Here is a 19971-nt window from a genome sequence, read left to right as displayed (position 1 = left end):
TTCTTTTCTTTTCTTTTTCTTTTTCTTTCTTTTTTTCTTTTTTTGCTTTTTTCCTTCTCTAAGCTTTGCATCCTTGTTGAAGCAAAGACATCTGTCTTTTCCTCGGATTGCAAGAACTTTGGTTGCTGTGGCAACATGTTGACTGGGGAACTTAAAATAAAGGTGGCTCACTTCCAAATCACTTTTTTTTCTTTTTCTTCACAAAAACAGCAGACATTGGCAAGAAAGCTCTGCTGGAATCTTTATAATCAATAAACCTGTTGTTTGCTGAAGGATTATATCCCAAAATTTGCATGTTAAGCAGGTAAGTGCACATTTGGCTTTCATGTACTTTTAAACTATGAAACACTGTGCTATCTCATTTTAAACATGTTTTTCCTCCCTCCCTCCTTTCCTTCTTTCCTTCCTTCCTTCCTTCCTTCCTTCCTTCCTTCCTTCCTTCCTTCCTTCCTTCCTTCCTTCTTCCTTCCTTTCTTCCATTACTCCTTCCTTTTTCCCTCCTCCCTTTCTCTCCCCCTCCCTCTTATTTTAATTGGGATGGTAGGGACCTGAGTGTGTGTAGGAGGAGGAGCAAAGGCAATGAAAGAAACTCTTCAAAGGCCTTTGCTAAAGCAGAGCCTGGTTGCTAGGGCTTGAAAAGATTGTTATTTGTAGCTAACACAGAGTTATTCCAAAATGCACTCAGCCTTAGAAGCAAACAAGAGAGGCATGGATTAAATATCTCAACATATGAAAATAATATTTTGACACTTTGGGATGCACCTGTATTTGTGCATTAAATTTTATAAAATTCTGAGTGTGGGGAGAGTTTTATTTTTGTTCTTAAAGACATAAATCTTTAAAAACTCATATGTTTAAAAACACTTGAATTTTTATAGTATTTGTTTCTAAAATTTTATATTCTTTTGAGCCCTGTTGTAAAATTAGGTTCATCAACGAATTTGCATGACAGGAAAATAAATGTGTGATTCTACTTTAGTTTTATTTATTGACTTTCTCCCAAACCTACAGCCTTACAATTTGTTTCTTTTCCATTCATTTCATAAAGACACTAATTTTCTCCAGATTAATCTGTACATCAATTCCACTCACATTATTACTTTTTGAAAATAAAATTAGAAGTTGATCCTAAAGTTAATAATTGACTAAAAAGATCAAAAATAAGAAAGATAATTTAGGAGATGAAAACAAGCATTCTGGTTATCTATTGATATATAATAAAGCACCTGCAAGTTTACCGGCTTGAAAGAAAAATTTATCATTATTTTTTCATTATTCTGTGGATTGAATGGGCTTAGGTGGATGGTTTTTGCTTAGGGGTTCTCTCATGTAGTTGCAGTTAAATGTTTCATAGGGATGTAGTCATCTGAAATCTTGCCTATGTGGGACGGTCCATCAGGGCTTGTTGAAATTGTTGCCAATTAATCCTGAATAAAGGCTGGAAGCTCAACTCTGGCTGTCTACTGGTGTGTCCACTCAAGGCCTCTCCTCATGGCTTGGATTTCTCTTATTATGGCAGTGTTCTGAGATGGAGCCATCCACGGGGTAGCATTTCAAGAAACGTAGTCGGAAGCTGCAAGGTTTTTATGTCTAATCTTGAAGTCGCAGAATTGTATTTCATCTGCATTTCATTCAGTCGATTTTCTCTGGCCATCCTAGATTCAAACGAAGTCCTATCTCCCCGTTGGAGGAAAGACATCGCATCTATCTGTAAGCCAGCACAGAGAAGCACTGGATTTCCCAGATTCCAAAACTTGTAAGGTTATGTTAATTTTAAAATGTTGTATAGGTTTAGGGATAGACAAATATAAATAAAACAGAAAACCCAGACAAAGCCTAATGCACATGTGGAATCTCAGTACCTGAGAGAGAAAAACTTTTGAAACTCTGAGTAGACAGATTATTTAAAAAAAAAAAAAATAGTACTGGCGCAATTGCCTGTGTACATGGGAAACAATAAAATTATATTCCTACCAGCTGTGCAAACATTAAAGGTGTCTTTTAGAATATATGATAAAATAAATGTAATAAAAATAGGGAGAAATCAGAGTATTATCATGAAATTCCAAATAAAATACAAGAAAATGAAATGTTAATAAAAGATGAATTAAAGATCAAAAAAATATATATAATTCACATAGCATACATAATACAATTTTCCATGAAGTTCCATAGCCTTGCATTCATATAGAGAAAAAGCCTAAAAATACAAGTTCTTCCAAAATACAGTTGTAGTGAGAAATTTAACATATACCCTTCAGTACTAATGAATTACATAGAAAATGAAACAAGAAATAATATGAAAATGTCACATAATAAAATTAATAAGCACTATTATGTGTATATGATAAAGAAAAATAAATAAGTATTTGATGTAAAGATGTAGAGATAAAACATTTATCTATTTAAAAAATACATTAAATTGGTCATATATTAATTTTCCCTCAATAAATTCCATTAGGTGCAGGCTACATTGCCTCAGCTTGAAGCCATTTGCACTTGAAATTAAGTTAAAAAGTTAAACATGCACATACCAAAACTTAAAATTAAAAAAAAAAAACTTAAAAAAACCCAAAGATCAATGAAAATTTTCAAAATCAGCATTACAAGTTATCTAAAATTTGATGAAAAAATGAACAAGATTTTTTTGTTCAAAAGTTCCCAAGTTTTTCAATGATTATCTAAAGTTAGCAATCATAGCATAATTTGTTAAACAGGAACAAATAAAAATGAATTAATATGCTCACATCAGTTGAAATGGAAATGGGATTTGGTAAAACTCAGAGGCCTTTCTAATTAAAAACAATAAATTATGTAAAAAATAGAATAGAGCATAAATATTATGTAAAGACTACTACAAATCAATAGTAATTTATATAATATTGTCATAAAGCCCGTTCTACAAATTAAATTGTTTTTGAAGTTAAGCCTAATGTAATAATACAAGAAAATGAAATAAAGTTATTGTTGGAAATAAGATTATCTTTAATTTCATAAACATATTGTTATATATCTAGAAAGACCTCCTTCAAAATATTTTTAAATGTTTCAGTAAAAAAGCTACTAGTTCTATTCAGAATTTATGATATTCATATACCATAGCAGAATATATAATAAATACATGCAAATTAATAACCTTCCTTTATGGTAGTATTAATCAGCTAGCAATGAAAAATGACAAAGAAAATCTAAATTATCATAAAAGGGCTAACAGCTACATAGAGTGTGATGTTATTCAATATATTCAGGGCACAGAGGGAAAAGTAACTAATAATTGTCAGAAAAAAATATTTTCTAACCATCCTAAGATAAAAAAACTGTTGTAATTGTTGAAATTTCGTTTAAATTGTTACAATAAAATAAACTCTTCATCAGAATAAATTCACTTTGTATTCTACTTCTTAGGGTTCCTTTTTATAGCTTTAAAAGTAATATCATTTAAACTTTTTTGCGTCCTAGAATTCAGGTGAGGAATAGTGCTGTCTGTTGAACAATATAATAGCACACTGACACTGTTAAGCAATTTTGGGTGGTAGGAAGCACAGCAGAAAAATAAATGCCTTCTTTGGTCTCTGTGAAGAATGAGAGTCTTAAAATATGTTATATTTCGGTGAATTTTTAGTCGAGTTTTATGAGACAGAAAAAGCCTAGATGTTTGTTGTTGATAAAACAGATTGCAATAGTTGGGACGGTTGCCATAATGCCAATTAATTGATAAAGCCAATACATTAAAACTATTAAACATAGATCCTGACTTCTTTTTAGTGTCTGTTTAGGCATTCTTTTAGACAGAAAGATATCCCTATTAAAGATGTAAACTACAGTTCAACTTATACAATGACCAATATTCTTCCTCACTCATCCAAAATATCTGAATGTCCTCAAGTTCCTGAATCAGAAACCAAGAAAAAGTCAGAATTCTAGACCATTGAGTATAGAAAAAAAATATGATTATGGAATGAAAAAGTTCAGATATTCAAAATGAACTCTTAACTGTAAAGTCTCATGGTATAATCTCCAAAAGTGTTTGTTTTTTAACAGAGTGTATCTAATCACTATGTTGTACATCTGAAACTAATGTAATATTGCATGTCAATAGTAATTAATAAAAACAAAATGAACAAATAAACTAAATGATCAGGTATTTCAGAAAAAAAAAAAAAAAGAACTGTAATCCAAAGCCTCTGTGGGATGATATGTTTTCTCCACCAGTAACACTGTCATTTGGATATTTCTCTCATCACCTCCATTAGGACAAAAAAAAAAAAAAAACAAAAAAAAACACAAGGCATGTGACTTAATATTTTGTTACCTAAAGCGTATAGAGACATTTACATTTTCAAAGAATACTCAAATAAGTTGAATTAATTTTATAAAAAAATATTTGCAGTAATAATAAAATAATTATTGATAATTTACTCTGTGCCAGTCACTATGCAACGCACTTTTAAAAATTGTCTCATTTTAGTTCTCTCAGTGACCCCAGATGTTCCATCTCACAAATGAGAATATTGGAGATTATGGAAGTTGTATAAGTGTACACAGCTAGGAAGTGGTGGAAACAAGATTTAAATATAGATTTAATTCAAAAGTTAAGTTCTAAACTGCCATGCAACGTTTCCTTTCACATTGAATACTTTTGACTGTGGGGAGTTTAATTCGAGTAATATCTTTATGAAGTCAAAAGTAAATTTTAGATAAATCAAATTTCTTAGTATAAATGGAATTCACTGTGTAATGGATTAATTGCCTGTCAAGAATTGCTCAACTCAGAATCATTTCTATTAGCTTCTAAACTTAAAGGGAAGTCCATTTTTAAGACCTATTTGTCTTTTAAAATATCACTTAAACATTAGGAGAGTCACTTATGGTTAATTAAAAATAAAACTAAATTCAAAACTATACAGAAATAGTCTGTCAACTTAATACAAGAGCTTCCTGATACTTTACTGAATGTGTGTAACACAACCAAAGTATTTAGCCAATTTAGCATTATCTAAGCAGCATTTATATGATAATTTGGGGGTGAATGTGGAATTCTTGTATTTGGCCCTATGTAAATTAAACTATAAATTTAAAAAATACCTTGTTCACTTTTCACCATGTTTATAAGTGTGATGAGAGGAAAATAATATATGAGTAACTTTTAAAAAATCAGTTCTCTTGATATTTTGTCGTCTTGTGTGTCCAACACAATCAGGAGCACATCCATCTTCCTATACAATGAAAACTGAAAACCAAGGAATGAGTCACAACCCTCAAGCTGTAGCAACTGCAGACTGAATTGGCATTACTAATATACTTCAAAACATTTGATATTTAAAGTAATTCAAACATGTTTTGCATATTAAGAATATATTTGAGAAATCGATTTGGGCAACCCAAAATTCAAACTTCACAGTAAAACTTATAGTTCAAGTATAGTAGCTATTATTTCTTTAAAAAGCTATCACAATAAGAAAAAAACAAATTATGTTTTTGGTACGAGTTTAGTTACTTTGACATCGCAATTCATCTTCATCAACTGACATTTATGGGTGTTTTTTTTTTTTTTCTTTTTTGGTACATGGAATTACACTACACTCAATCAGGATTCAAATTTTGATTTTGTGATTGTTATTTTTCATGAAATAAGTAGATTATTACAAATAGCTCTTTTTAAAGCATAAATGGCATATTAAGAAAAGATAATGGTGTATAGACACATGACATTTTAAGTCTACTTTTGCAGTTGAATACATTAATTTCTCTTTGAATCTATTATGTTTGAAGCTATTTAAAAAGTTTTATGCTTTTTTCTTTCTTCATTGTAATATCTGTACAATGATAATAACCAAATCAAATCCATTTGTAATTCCAGGTATAACTTAAATGAACATATAATTATGAAATAAACTTATTCTTCAGTTTAAGACACATTGACTTGAATAGAGACTTCTAAAAATTTTTAATGCATCTATTATTTTCAAAATTTTAATGTGACCAAATTTCCAGGTTTTATGTGTTTACATTTTCTTTCTTAATATTCTGTTGCTCTTTCTCTCTATAGCTGCACTCTGAATTAATGTGTCAGTTCAGGTTTATAAATCTCATGATGAAAAGAATTTATGTTTTTTTTATTGTTTCCTTTATGACAGTAGTTCTCGATCAGGGAAAACTTTTACTCACGGGGGACATTTGGCAATGTCCTGAGACTCTGTTAGTTCTTACTAAAGTTTGGGGTAGAAATGCTACTGGCATCAAGTGGTTACAGGACTGGGATGCTTCTAAACCTCCTGCAATGCACAGAACTATCTCCTCCATCAAAGAATTATCCAAATCAAATGGTAATAGTGTACATAGAGGAACCTTCTCTATATAATAGCCTCGAGAAACTTGCTCAATGTAATTGCTCTCTGTAGATTTTTAGACAGTTCAGTAAAAAGATGAAGTAAATTTAATATCGTTATTGTGAGTGGCATATTGTAGAATGACCCAAATGTAAAAAGTCAAAGGCCGCTCATGTGGGGATAGAAAATCAATAGGTGGTAATAACAAATAAAGAGTAGTTTTGATTTCAATAAGTTGGGATCAAAACTTTCAGATGCTCTTTAGAACAAAATCTTGGTTGTATTAACACAAATAAAAATTAAATATATTTAATTCCAAATGTTTGAACCTTGTGGTATATGGAGTATATGAGAACAAGCACTGTCCATTTGAGAGGCACATATATTGAACAAGATTTTAACATGTTCTAAGGAAAGCAAGGTTTCAGTTAAGGCAAGGAAGGGATTTGAACATTTTGAAAAGGTTAATCATATAGATGAAAAAACTATTCCATGTGGCAGTAGGCCTGTGAGAACTGAGTGCGTATTGTTGGGAGAGAGGGCCTCATAGATGGAGAATCAGGACACATAGCTTATTTGGGGACAGTGTTCCTGTGCTGCTCAGCCTTGGGCCCCAAGGACATAAGAGGTTTCAATATTTTATAACTCAATAATGCCAGCAAGACAGAGACAAGATATTACTCGGATTTTTAGCCTCATATATGATGTTAATTTTTAAAAATTAGTTGAATTTTCTAATTGATGAGTTCAGAGTGGTAGATGAGAGTAAATACAGGGTATTTGGGCACATGGACAAGCCTGAGAGAGAAAAGGGGTGTAGTTACACTGATTGTGTTTGACACTATGAAAGATTCAATGCCAAAGTGTATTATTTACTCATTCATTTTTACATAGGTTGGCTTCATAAATTTTATGCCATCGATGAATATAAAGAGCTTAAGGATACTGGAAAGCCTCAGCTTTTTGGATATTAATGAAAACTGATGACACTTTTATGGGCTGGAAGAAAATGTTTATTGGGTAGACTGCTCCCTAAATAGTTTAAGAGAATTTTAAGTACTTATCTCTTGCTGGAGTCAATCAAGCCTTTGATAATTGGAATTGGAGATGGAGAGATCTAATTTTAGGAACTGAATCAGAGATAAGGAAGACAAAAGAGCAAGGGGGGAAATTTCAGCATGGAAAACTCCGATTCTCTTACCCCCTCTTGAAAAGGAATGACACAGGGATTCAATTCAGGAAATTCATAGGACACTTGTATCACACACTAAGTACTATATCTTGAATCAGATTACCCAATGAGGAAAGGACAGAACTGAAGTACCTCCTCATACTGCTAGGATGTTGAACTGAAATGAACTTTCAAATGGTGCTCAAAGAGTGAACTCTGCTTTGAGAAGACATAAAGAAAATTAGAGATGTGGAGAAAGGAATTGTCTTTTGAATACCAACTATGTGCTGGACACTATCTTAGGCATTTTTTGCATGCTATTCAATTAATGTAATATATTTAGTTTAGGTACAGTTTACTGATCACAAAACAACCAGCAAATGTCATGGATCACAGGTCCGACTTGTGGTAAGCCTGAGAAGGAAACTCATGTAGCTGGGAAAATGAGATACAGACTGATGAGGTCTATAGCATTTGAAGTTTTATTCAGCTTTAGAATGCTTCTGACAACTTGTTCATTCCTCCCCTTCCACTCTCCCCTCCCCTTCTCCCTCCCCTCCTCTCTCCCTCCCCTTCTTCCTCCTCCTCCTCTTCCCTTTCCTCTCTCCCTACCTCTCCCCTCCTTCTTCTCCTCCTCCTCCTCCTCTTCCTCCTCCTCCTCCTTTTTCCTTTCCCTCATAAGCACTTCTATTCACATACACTACTTATCAGACTAATCATTATCTAAATACCTGCTTCTCTTTTTCTCTTTGTGGTTAATTCTTGGTGTTTCTCTAGAGCACGCTTGATTTATGTACTTTAGTCTTTCTTAGCTAAGGTGACCAAATGGGATGCTCTAACTTCATTTAACTTTATTATTTTGATATGACACTAAACCTGAAAAAAAAGGCATTACTCTTATAACATAAATAGAAATACAAAATGCCTTACTCTTATAATATAAATACAAAATCACTAAGATGAGCTAACAAATAACTTGGAAGAATTTTAAAGAATACTTATTATTTGTCCATTATATTTTGCAAATTGCTAGCATAATAGTCGTTGCAGTAATAAAATCATATTGAAATGTTTGTGGATTCATTTACTCTTGGGAAAATGTACCCTAAGTATGAAGTTCAACATAGAACTAGCACTGGATATTGGTTTTACCCTATAAGGAGCAGACAAATAGTGGAATGTCTAAGGTGGGCTGGGTTTCAGAGATTCTGTAGGGAGAGGCTGGGCTGTGGTGAAATGAAAAGCACAAGTTCTGGGTAAAGATGACATTTATTCAATGCTTACTGACTGTTTTGATCTGTAAATATGGAACCAGTATGACCGATCTGATTTTTAAAACAAGATCAAATTAAGATTTTTAAATGTGAAATTTTTTCATTTTTTTTCAAGTTGGCAATGATTGAAAATATGTACAGATTTTCCATTTTCTTTTATGTAAGGAATGAGCATTTCTAAGGGATAAAATATTATATTAATTATATTATATTATATTATATTATATTATATTATATCATCTTTCCTCTTGTCGAAGAAGACTATACATTGTTTTGAAGTCCATAATGCCTGCTCTTCCCATTTAATTTTATGTTTTTCTTTAAACAAATCATAACCAGTATATGTTTGTGGGTGAAAATTAACCTTAAATATTCCCAAGCCAGAAAATATAGTGTATAAATACTGCAAATGATAAGATTGCCATGATGAAAAAAAATCTTAGAATTCACTTTAAAATTTGTCAATAATGATAGACTAGGATTTTACTCATTTGATATTTCAAAGTACTTCAGTTTACTGGTTAAAAGTATCCTAGAAAATTTCAAATTTTGATAAAAGAGGTGAAAATATATCCACCTTTTTCTTTAAAAATTCACCGTTGAAGAAAGAAGAAATAAAAATCACAAATGATATTTTTGTTATAATTTGTCAAAATTTGTAATCCTTTTCCTCTCAAATTTGTGAAAATGGAAATCAGACCAGGAATCAGCAAGGGATTTGGCAAAATGAAGGAGAGTCAGAATTAATGCTTCCAGAAGAATCATACCAGTTGCTGATTCACTTCAAAACCACAGAAAATGAAATAGTAAATATAATGGGCTTGGAAATATAAAGCTAGAGCAAATACCTGGAAACAGGTGGATTGTTTGGAAGTCTGTATGAAAAGCAATTAGGCCTTCAGGATCGCACCTTTACTATGTGCACTGAGATAGCTACTGACCTTTCCTTAAGAGGGACCATGTATTTTCTTTAGAGAAACTTCATTCACAACACTATAGACTCAGTTTTTCTAGACTCAGAGAAAGATTTGAGAGAAAATAAGGAGTCATATATTAGGATATCCCTGAACCTTAAGATTGGTAGCTGAGCGATACCCCAGGCAGGCAACTAAATGATTCTCCTCTGAAGAAACTTAATGCTCCAGAGAAATGCCTCCAGATTCTGAGATTTAGAAGTTTCCAAAGCAAAGCTGACTCGTAACTTACCGTTCTCTAGCCCATTGAAAACACTTTCATGCATTTAGAACTGTACTCAGATTTAATGCCTAATTCTTATATATAAACTAATAAAAAGGGGCCCAGACATTTGAACAAAGGCTCCACATGAAAGAAGGAACCCTATTCCTTCCCCTTGTACCCGTCACATTGTGATAGAAGGTAGAGGCTCTGCTTCCAGCTGAGGTCAGAGAAGTCCCTGTTGGACAGACCTCCCACTGATGTAATAACTAGACAAAATATTTTTTAAAACTACCTGAAGACATTAGAAAGTGAACAAAAGCAATAAGATACTATAGAAGAGCTCATACTTGGAAGAAAAAATGACATGAAGTGAGTTTCCCATTTTTAAAAGTGTTTCTAGCCTTTTAGACATATCAGGCTGAGTGAAGTCTGCTGTGTGATTACTTAGGACTTTATGTTTTAGACTTTTTTTCTGTTTAAGGATTTTCCTTTTTAAGGATGGGTGGGATACAGCTTGGAAGTCCCATTGTATAAGAATTTGGAAGATAGAAATAAATGTAATGCTCTAGTAAGAAAACATATTTGCTTGCACAAGTATGTAAATGATAGAGAAATAAAAAGGAAGTTAATTCTATGAAAAAAAATATTAATTAATCTTGTTGAGTAAGAATTTGTATGATGCTATGTGCCATACTTTCTCTAAATGGTTCATAAATATCAGCTAACCCAATCAACTCAATAGTCCTATGAAATGGGTACTGTTATATGCAATTTACAGATGAGACTATGCAAGCAGAGAGGTTAAGTAACTTCCCTAAGATCTCACAACTAACATGGCAGAGCCCTCTTTGGCTCCATTAGGAACAGATGATGTAATCAAAAATAGGATTACTCACGGCTTTGAGTAAAGAAAGTTCCTTTACTTTTTGACTGTGAGACCACTCGGCTCAGTTCAGAGGCACCTGACATTTAATAAAAATGCCCAACTGTTTTCTATGATATGTCTTTTTGCCAATGCACTGTGCATTCTTTTCATATACTCTAATCCCCTTTCTCTCAACCACTGACCGGCACCTGGGCAGCAGCCGAGGTTGGATGCAGGGCCGAGGACCAGGTGACCTCCTGGCCACCAGCTGCAAGCGGGAGCTTCACTAATGCTCATGTCAGCAGAACCCTCCTAGCTGCCCCGCCTTCCATGAGTTCCCCTTTTCTCTGGCCTTGAGAATCTCCTTTGTTTGCTAGTCCCTCCCTGAGAATTTCTAGTCCACCTCTTCCTGCCCTTTTCTTTTGGGGGGGGGGTGGGGCGGGGGGGAGGGCGGGAGGGGAGGGGCGGGGAGGGAGGGAGGGGGGGGAGGGGAGGGGAGGGAGGGAGGGGAGGGGGGGGTGGTTCTTTTTTTTCTCTTTTCTATTTACTTTTTTATTTCTTTTCTTCTTTTTCTTTCTTTTCTTCTTTTTTTTCTCTTTCCTCTTTTCTTACTTTTTTCTTTTTTCCTTTCTTTTCCCTCTTTTTCCACTTTTTCTTTCACTTTTTCCTTTTTCCGTTCTGCTTTGTTCTTTTTCTTCTTTGTTCTTTCTTTCTTTCTATTTCTTGTTCTTTTTACTTTCTGTCCTGTCGTTCTTTTCTTCTTTTTCTTTATTTTTCTATTCTCTTTTCTATTCTCTCCCTGTCACGTCTTACCCTTGACCTGCCTTTCCCCTTCCCTTCCCTTCCCTTCCCTTCCCTTCCCTTCCCTTCCTTTTCTCTTCTCTTCTTTCTTTTCTTTTCCCTTCCCCCTTTTCCTCTCTTCCCCAATGCACTTCACCGAAGGGACTCAAAGGTTGCTCAGCATTTGGTCCAGGGCCCACTTTGCTGTTCTCAGCAATGCTCTTCAGTTTTCTCAACTGCTTAGTTCAACTGCTTTACTTTATATACATATTTTTTTGCGAGCACCATCGGTGGTGAGAAAGGTCGAGTTCCTGTTTGGAAAGGGTTGATGTTTTACAAACTTCTTGATAATATGACATTTGTGTACTAGATTTTAACTCACTCAAAATTGTTATGTTTTCTTGGCAGGTAGAAAATAAATAAAATAACAAAAGGGCAGCTTGTCCCTCATAATTAAGGTGACATAAAAGATCATGTACTTAATAGTTGCACACACAGAGAGAAGGAAACTTTAGTGCAATTCTTCATTTAAATTATAGAATATCCTTCAGGAAAATTAACCTGGCTTTTCAAATTTCTATGGTTTAATGAGAAGAAGGTTTGCCACCTTTTAAAAATTTCCATGTGGTCTTACCTTTGATTATTTTTTTCTAGAACTAAATACCTCCAGATAAAAATTTGGAGTCAGGACTTTCTGCATATATATTCTATTTATATAAAGCATTTCTCCCTTTAATCAATTCTTATAATCTGTAATGATAGACAAGTCAGGTATAGTTTTCTCTTGGTTATTGCACTCATTTATTCTTGCAAAAATTGTAAAATATTTTATTTTTTATTTCTTCACTTTACTGAAATTAGTGGCTTACATCATACTGAGAGGCCCACATGAGTATTTGTTTTTAAATTAGGACCATATTCTCAATTCGCTACACAATAAAGGGATTATATATTTAAAAGAACTGTATGCAATCAAGAAGAAATTTTAATTAATCACAAATAGAACTGGCCTAATGGAAATAATCTGACCTGACAGTTTGAGGTTTGATCAGCATAACACAGAGATTAAGAAGACTTTTGACCTGAACAGAGTCGGAATTGGCTCAGCCTGGAACTTTAGAAAGGGAAATCTAATGGGTTCGAATCACACAATATCATTGTTTCCGTGATGCTACCATCCTGTTAGCAACCAGTGAAAAACTTGCTTAGTTTCTGTAGAAACCATCCAATAGCGTATATAGCTATGGTCTATAATGAAGCAGTGGAGATTACACCACAACAAACTATAATCTTTCTCCCCTGTTCTCTATGTGTAAAATACTGAGCCAGCTCCTTTGAAGCACTAATTGACTGTCTGTATCAATTAGTGTCCTGATTGCTTTCTAGTTTACATGTATATCTCCACAGTAACCAACTGGCATTTGAGGGAGGACGGGAGTACTTAAATATGTGCAATATAGAAGAATAACTAAATTTAAAAACATTTTTAGCTAGGCGGAGAAACAGGGCTCAGCAATTCATATATTACAACAGCAACTCTCTGTGGAAAGCTGAAAGTTTTACTGAAATGGAATCTTTTATTAAAGTTGCAACATTCATATAATAAACATGAATTATACAGTGAGAGTATGAAAAATTTCAACAAATAGAAGCACTTGGGAGTGAAAGAGTCTGATGCTGAGTTTAAGAATCATGTCATCAAAATGGATATGGAAACATGAAATACAGTAAAAAGTACAGTGCACAGTAGGAAAAACTTGGCTCTGATGTCAGAGAAACCTAAGTGTGCTTCTTGCTTGAAGTTTCTTGGTCAATTTACTTTCGAAAAGCAATGTAACCTCTCCGAGCCTCAGTTTTCTCATACAGTAAGTGAGGTTAGTAATATCACCTTTGGGCATCTATTGCAAGAATTAAATAAGCTAATGCATGTGAAAACTATGAATTATTCCTGGCCCATGGTAAGTGCTCAGTAAATATCAGATATTATTATCATCATCATCATTTAGGGCCTGGAAAAAAGAAAAAGGATATACAATATGGTAACTAATGCCTAATATTAAAAGCAAACAAAACAAACCAACACTTTGAAAAAACGGTACTTATTCTGGGTTACTGGAAAGGGCCAAACTAAATCCAATGCATTGAAGTTATTATGAGAAAACTTTAACTCCATATAAGCAGGTAGTTTTCTAACAATTTAAATAGAATAGAATCTGAAATCAACCTGATTGTGGATAACCACCTACCAAACTTTTAGAACTAGGATGATGCCTACATTGAGATAACATGGGTCTAGAATGTCTACTACCTAAAATATTTTATAATTTCAATATTATTAAGGAGAAATCTGCAGATAGGCCGACTTCCTAAAACTGTTACGGGATAAATGCCAATAATTATAAAGCTATCAGTCATATAACAATGACAAAAATCTGCACATATAAATATACCAATAAGAAATAAAATTAATGTAAGATTACAATAAATAGAAATTGAAAATAATTTGGATATACAGTATTATGATTTGACATCTGAAATTATACAATGTATGCATTAATTTTAGTAGCAATTAAAAACTATTCAATTATAAAAAATGATGAACAAATAATTCAACCTAGAGATTATATAGATCACCAAAATAGAAAGATTAATTTGTTGCTGAAAACAAATTGTGACTTTTGAACTTCGGTTAATAATGATTTTTACAATTTCATGTTATTAGAGTTTTGAAAAGTATAGTTATTTCAAAAATTTGTAAGTGACTCAACAATTTTCTTAGTGAATAGAAGAAAAATATATAATCATTGCATTCATTCTACAACCATCAAAAACTTTGGAAACATCTCTTTGGTAAACAAAAATGTACACAATCAGACACAGACATTTTTTATCCTGTTGTTAGGAAAGACTTGTAGAATATTAGTGTAGTTTGTTTCTTCATAAATGTCCAGAGTCTGAAATTAAACACACCATTTTTATATAACTAATACACAAGGAAAAATGTGTTGTGAACCATCAGATGGTTTCCTGTAGATATTGATGATTCTGAGACCAAGAGGCAGGGTGAAGCATAAGAGTGAAATGGGAAGAAATTTGGGCTCTAGTCATGATTCTGGCATTAACTAGGTGTGATTTTGGTAAAATCTCTATTCTGATCTCCCCAGGTTATGGCAATGGGGAAAGGAGATTCATTGAGCAAGTCTACACCATGTATGTTTATTTAAGAATACTGGAGATCTAATAAACAGAAAATAAATAGCAATACACGACAATAGTACAGAAAAACTTATAAGTACTTAACAGTTGAATATTTTTTTATCCCCCTAAATTCTAGTTTATCTTTTTCTTGTTTTTTTGCCTATTTCCTTTGGTTTAGAATTATTTGGAACTATACTTCTCTGTATATTCCTTCTATAAGATTCACACAATGAAAAGACTAACACAAGTCTGTTTAGAATATTGTCACATGCCCAAGCATAAAACAAGGTAAAACAATGAACTAATGAAATCGGTTCAAAATAGTCATGGTTCACTCCATGGGACCAGAGATACTCTCATTGCATATGAAGACATTGGCCTTGTCAAAGATGGAGGATAACTGAAGAAAGTTAGAAGCAAAGAATTTGAAAATAGTTGTTGGGAAGCTAACCAACAGGTTCATTTTTCAAATGCGTGAGCCAAGGAAAGAGAGTCTGTGGCCTAATTGGTGTAAAGCAAAGAACATCATTAGCATCAACTTCCAATTCCATAAATAAGATGGAAAAAACTGTATCTAAAAGAAAAAAAAAACTATCTTCTGGAGCTGTTTCTCAAACTTTAAGTGAATATGAATTACATAAGGATCTTTTAGAAATTTAGATTGTGGTTGAAGACATCTGGGAAACAGCCGAAATTTCTACATTTCTAACAACCTTCTAGGTCATGTCTATGCAACTGGTCCAGAGACAGTTGACATCTGAAATTATAGGAAGACATGTGATGTGAATCTAATTTCACTTCCTTACTAATAAACATCACTTGCTCAAAGAAAGTAATCACAGTTCTGGGGTTACCAAAAAAAAAAAAAAAAAAGATGATTCCTTGAAGTTTAGATGAATTCTTTCGATATCATAGGATGTTATGATCCAATTGTGCCATCATTGTTTATATGTCTGTCATTGCATAAGATACTCTTTCAGGAGCTCAATGCATATTATTTTTCAGTAATCAATGTAATTAGAACCAAGAACAAATTTAATCCAATTTCAATAGTTCTTGATTTCTAGAATGTAGTTTATTTTACTCATGTAGAACAAAACATAAAGAATGTAGAGCTTCAAATTTCTGTTTAAGCAAGGAAGGATGTGGTTAACCTGAACAGAAATTAATATACATCACTATTATTTTATGAATGTTATGAAGAGTATTGGGCAATGATTAAATAACAGATTGGCTGACACCACTTGATAAGAATCTAATACAGGCATTTGAACCACTTAATAACACTAACGATAGGATATTCTAGAGCATTTTTTAAACTAAGTTCAGGCCAGATAATTTAAGCAGGCTATGTGTAACTTCTCAACTTCTGCTTGTGCACTTTTACAATGCACCGCAACTGGTTGAACGGGAAATAATTCAGACAATCAATAAAGTGTAGTAAAATTGATTTTTTAAAAGGACTGCATAAATGTTACATTGAATTTACCTGCATTTTAATGTGAAAACATGTTCCTTTATAACATTTCAGGAAGTAAAAGAAAAGATAGAAATGATGGTTTAGTACCTGGTACATAGCCATTAATTATCTGCATAGGCTACCTGAAGACCATTTTTATGAAACTGTAGCAGATGCTTTTGATAACCCATGTCACCTCTGTTGGCTCACCTCTAATTTGAACTGATGCTGTGATGAAAAATTCCATATTAATTTACAGCATTGCTCTTCAAATGTTCACCACATATTTCTCTAATTTTCTTCCTCAGGCTCTTCTCAAAAGTTGAGCCTATAAGAGTCCATTCAACCTAAGTGCAAATGCAGCCTGAAAGTTCAGAGAGATAATTATCTGAAGTATTCTACATGCTTCTTGCAGACTGGTTCTAAAAAATTCAACTTTATGTTGCCCTTTCTTCCAGACCTGTCTCACTATCCCTTCTCCCTCATTTTTAATTCCTGGGATCGCTTCGACATAAACTACCTGCATGTTTCTGGCTCTACTTTTGAGTAAATTCACAGTAATATGGAAATTTTACAAAACTTGTTGTATTTACTCATTAATTCATTAAATATATATTGAACACCTAATATGTTCCAGGCACTATGATAAATCCTGAAAATACGATCCAATAACAAAACGTGAAACCAAGTAAATGAGAGAACATTTTAAGGACATTGACAGACCCTACAAGGCACGATGCGGGCACATAGGATGCAATGGCTTTTTTGATGAGGAAAAAAGAGTATGTAGGTACTGTGGAGACTACACACTGGGAATTGTGGCTTTAATTAGTATAAATTGCTAGAGTGTGGAGTAGGAAAAGGGTAGAAACTCATTCAGAGAAAAGTCAGAATATAAACCAGTCTGACATGCTTGTTCCAAGAACTTCAAAGAATGTTCTAAAGTTAATTAGAGAAACCTAGAAATGTAATTAGGATATAGACCATCAAATATTTTATTTATGAGTTTATTGAATAAATGTAAATAAGCAAATTAATAGATTCTACGATCCTAATGTATTTTAACTAAAGACAAACATTTATGTTGAATTTATGTGCTAAACTTGTTTACTTAGTTTTATTTTGTCATGGAATGAAAGGAAGTAAAGAGCTATTTTTCATTCAGAGTTTATTTTGCATTCTGGAGGGGTTAGAGTAGTCAAATTCAGGACTTCAGAGCAGGCACTTGAATGGGCTTATTTTATACGCATTAATACATCATCTGGGCAATATCTGGAGATAGCTATTAATAGAAAGGGAAAACAAACCTATCCTGAATAATGATGTAAAGTGACTATCGACTTTTTCGTGACACAAAAAATCTCAGCGGCTTGTGTGCCTTCTGGGGAAATTTTGTTTTTATCTCAATTTGATTATAAGATCTTCAAAAATAGTCCCTACAGATGTATGCATGTGTGTGTGTGTGTGTGTGTGTGTGTGTGTGTGTGTGTGTGCGTGTGTGAGTCTAAGAGACTGTGAAGACTTTTTAGGTCACGGGAGATGTGAGATATCTTTAACACACAATGGCGGAGGAACTTGAAGGGAAGGGTACTTGGGAACCACACCCACATATACTATGGCCTTCAAGTGTTATCACTTCAGACTCCAGTACTCATACTTTGGAATTTGTACTGTGGCTTCCTTACATAAGGGGTCCCTACCCTCCCAGGCTGCAGACCAGTACCTGTCCGTGGCCTGTTAGGAACCATGCCACACAGTGGGAAGTGAGCAGTAGGCAAGTGAGTGGAGATTCATCTGCATTTGCAGGTGGTCCCCTGCACTAGTATCACTGCCTCAGCTCCACCTCAGATCATCAAGCATTAGAGTCTCATAGGAGCATCGGTCCCTGGTACCAAAAAGGTTGGAGACTGCTGCTAAAGGTTGTCCATCCTATGTTAAAGCTATTATGTATGGGGTTTTCTGAAGGAGTTGGAAGTTGAAACAATGAAGAATTAAGGGGAGGAAGATTAGAGCAGAGCTCAAGACAAGTAAGCAAGGATAAGGATTGGGCAGAGCATTGTGAGAAAGGATGTAAGGATTCAAGCGGAATGCTTAGTACTGGCATGGACCACTTTTGAAAACAAGAAGAGATAGGCGACTGCCAAGATATATTAAGCTCCTTGATTTGCGGTTACGATTATTGCTTTTATTATCATGTTTCTTTGTCTTAGTTCTCCATGCCAGCTCCTCATTGGCCAATTGCTAGACTAAATAGATATGAAAGATTAGGTGAGAATTATTAGCATATTGTCTGACTTTCAGTAGTTACTCATTATGTTAGGGTATCTGCATATTGGCTAAGTTACTGATAAAAGGGGAGATTTATGATACATATGTGCAACAAACAACCAAAAATGTCTTATGTTCGGTGGATGGACCTCTGTCTTTTTTGTTTCACTCCTTGACTACACAGTCACACTGTAAAGGCTCATGGCTGCTTATGGAGTGCTGGCAGACTTGTACCCAGGAAGACTTTGTCCTTTTGCTCTTAAAAATGAGAAGATAGTATGAAATAGATAAATGGCATGAATTTAAAATAGCACAAATCCAATAAAAGGGAAAGTGTCTTTCCTCTTCTTAAAAGAGAAAACAGCTTTATTGAGATATAATTGATTTACAAAGAACTGCACATAGTTAACCTGTGCAACTTGATGAGTTTGGACATATGCAAACACCATAATCAAGACATTAGACATATCTAACAACTCCCAAACTTTCCTCCTCTCTCTCTCTCTCTCTCTCTCTCTCTCTCTCTCATAAGAACATTTAACATGAGCGCTACCTCTTAATGAATTAAGCGCACAATATTATATTATTAACTATAGGCAATATGTTCTTCAGCAGATCTCCATAACTTATTCATCTAACATAATGGAAACTTGATATTCATTGAATAAAAACTCCTTATTTCTCCAATTCTTCAGCCCTGGCAACTCCCCACTGTTTTTATAAGTTTGGCTATTATAGATTCCTCATATAAGTGGACTCCTACATTATTTGACCTCTTATAACTGGCTTGTGGGTGAGCCTGAAGGACATTATGCTAAAGGAAGTGTTTTCCTCAATGAAGTGTTATTCTTGCAAAATTTCAGGTATAGATTATTCTTCATTGGAACTCATACCATTTTTTTTTTCTCGTTATAGTCCTTCCAAGCATAGATAACTTCTTTCTACTTCTCTAAATGATTAGGAGATGAGATAGTTTATTCTAAGAATATGTAATATAATTCAAAATGGTGAAATTATTCGTGGGGTGTAAATAACTTTTACATGTATTGTCCATATGTAATATTCATTAAATTCTGCAACAAAGCCACTAAGTCATAGTTGGGTAAAAAAGGAAAAATGATTCTTTGAATACTTCCCCAATTCCTTACCATTATAAGGCTTAAATCTTATATATTCTTAAAGCCACTAGTTTAAACTAAAGTTGTTGATCAATTGCCTTCTATTATGCTAAGTATAATATGGATATCAAGATAAGCAAACTTCTTAATATATTTAACAAGACACACTCTTTAGTATTGTTGAAATAATTTCCAATTCATATATTCCTTGACTTATCCAATAGACAACATTATAGCATGGAAATTTATAAATAGGCAAAATAAAGCCAGAACATTAAGATAAAGATGAATATTGTTAGGATAAGCAATAAATTATACAAAATCAGAATT

At 33.5% G+C, this 19971-nt stretch overlaps 1 long non-coding RNA gene across 1 annotated transcript in view; it reads left to right on the top strand.

The window, feature by feature from the left end:
• Nucleotides 1-210: 210 nt before the first annotated feature.
• Nucleotides 211-19971, top strand: part of LOC107517876 — an 89862-nt gene continuing 70101 nt past the window's right edge. The window contains exon 1 of the long non-coding RNA XR_001598678.2: nt 211-304. This is a non-coding gene — a long non-coding RNA (uncharacterized LOC107517876). The remainder of the gene's footprint in view (nt 305-19971) is intronic.

This window comes from Rousettus aegyptiacus, unplaced genomic scaffold, assembly GCF_014176215.1.
Source record: "Rousettus aegyptiacus isolate mRouAeg1 unplaced genomic scaffold, mRouAeg1.p scaffold_m13_p_11, whole genome shotgun sequence".
Lineage (NCBI taxonomy): Eukaryota > Metazoa > Chordata > Mammalia > Chiroptera > Pteropodidae > Rousettus > Rousettus aegyptiacus.
The sequence above is the reverse complement of the archived record's forward strand: the minus strand, read 5'-3'. Positions and strand labels throughout refer to the sequence as shown.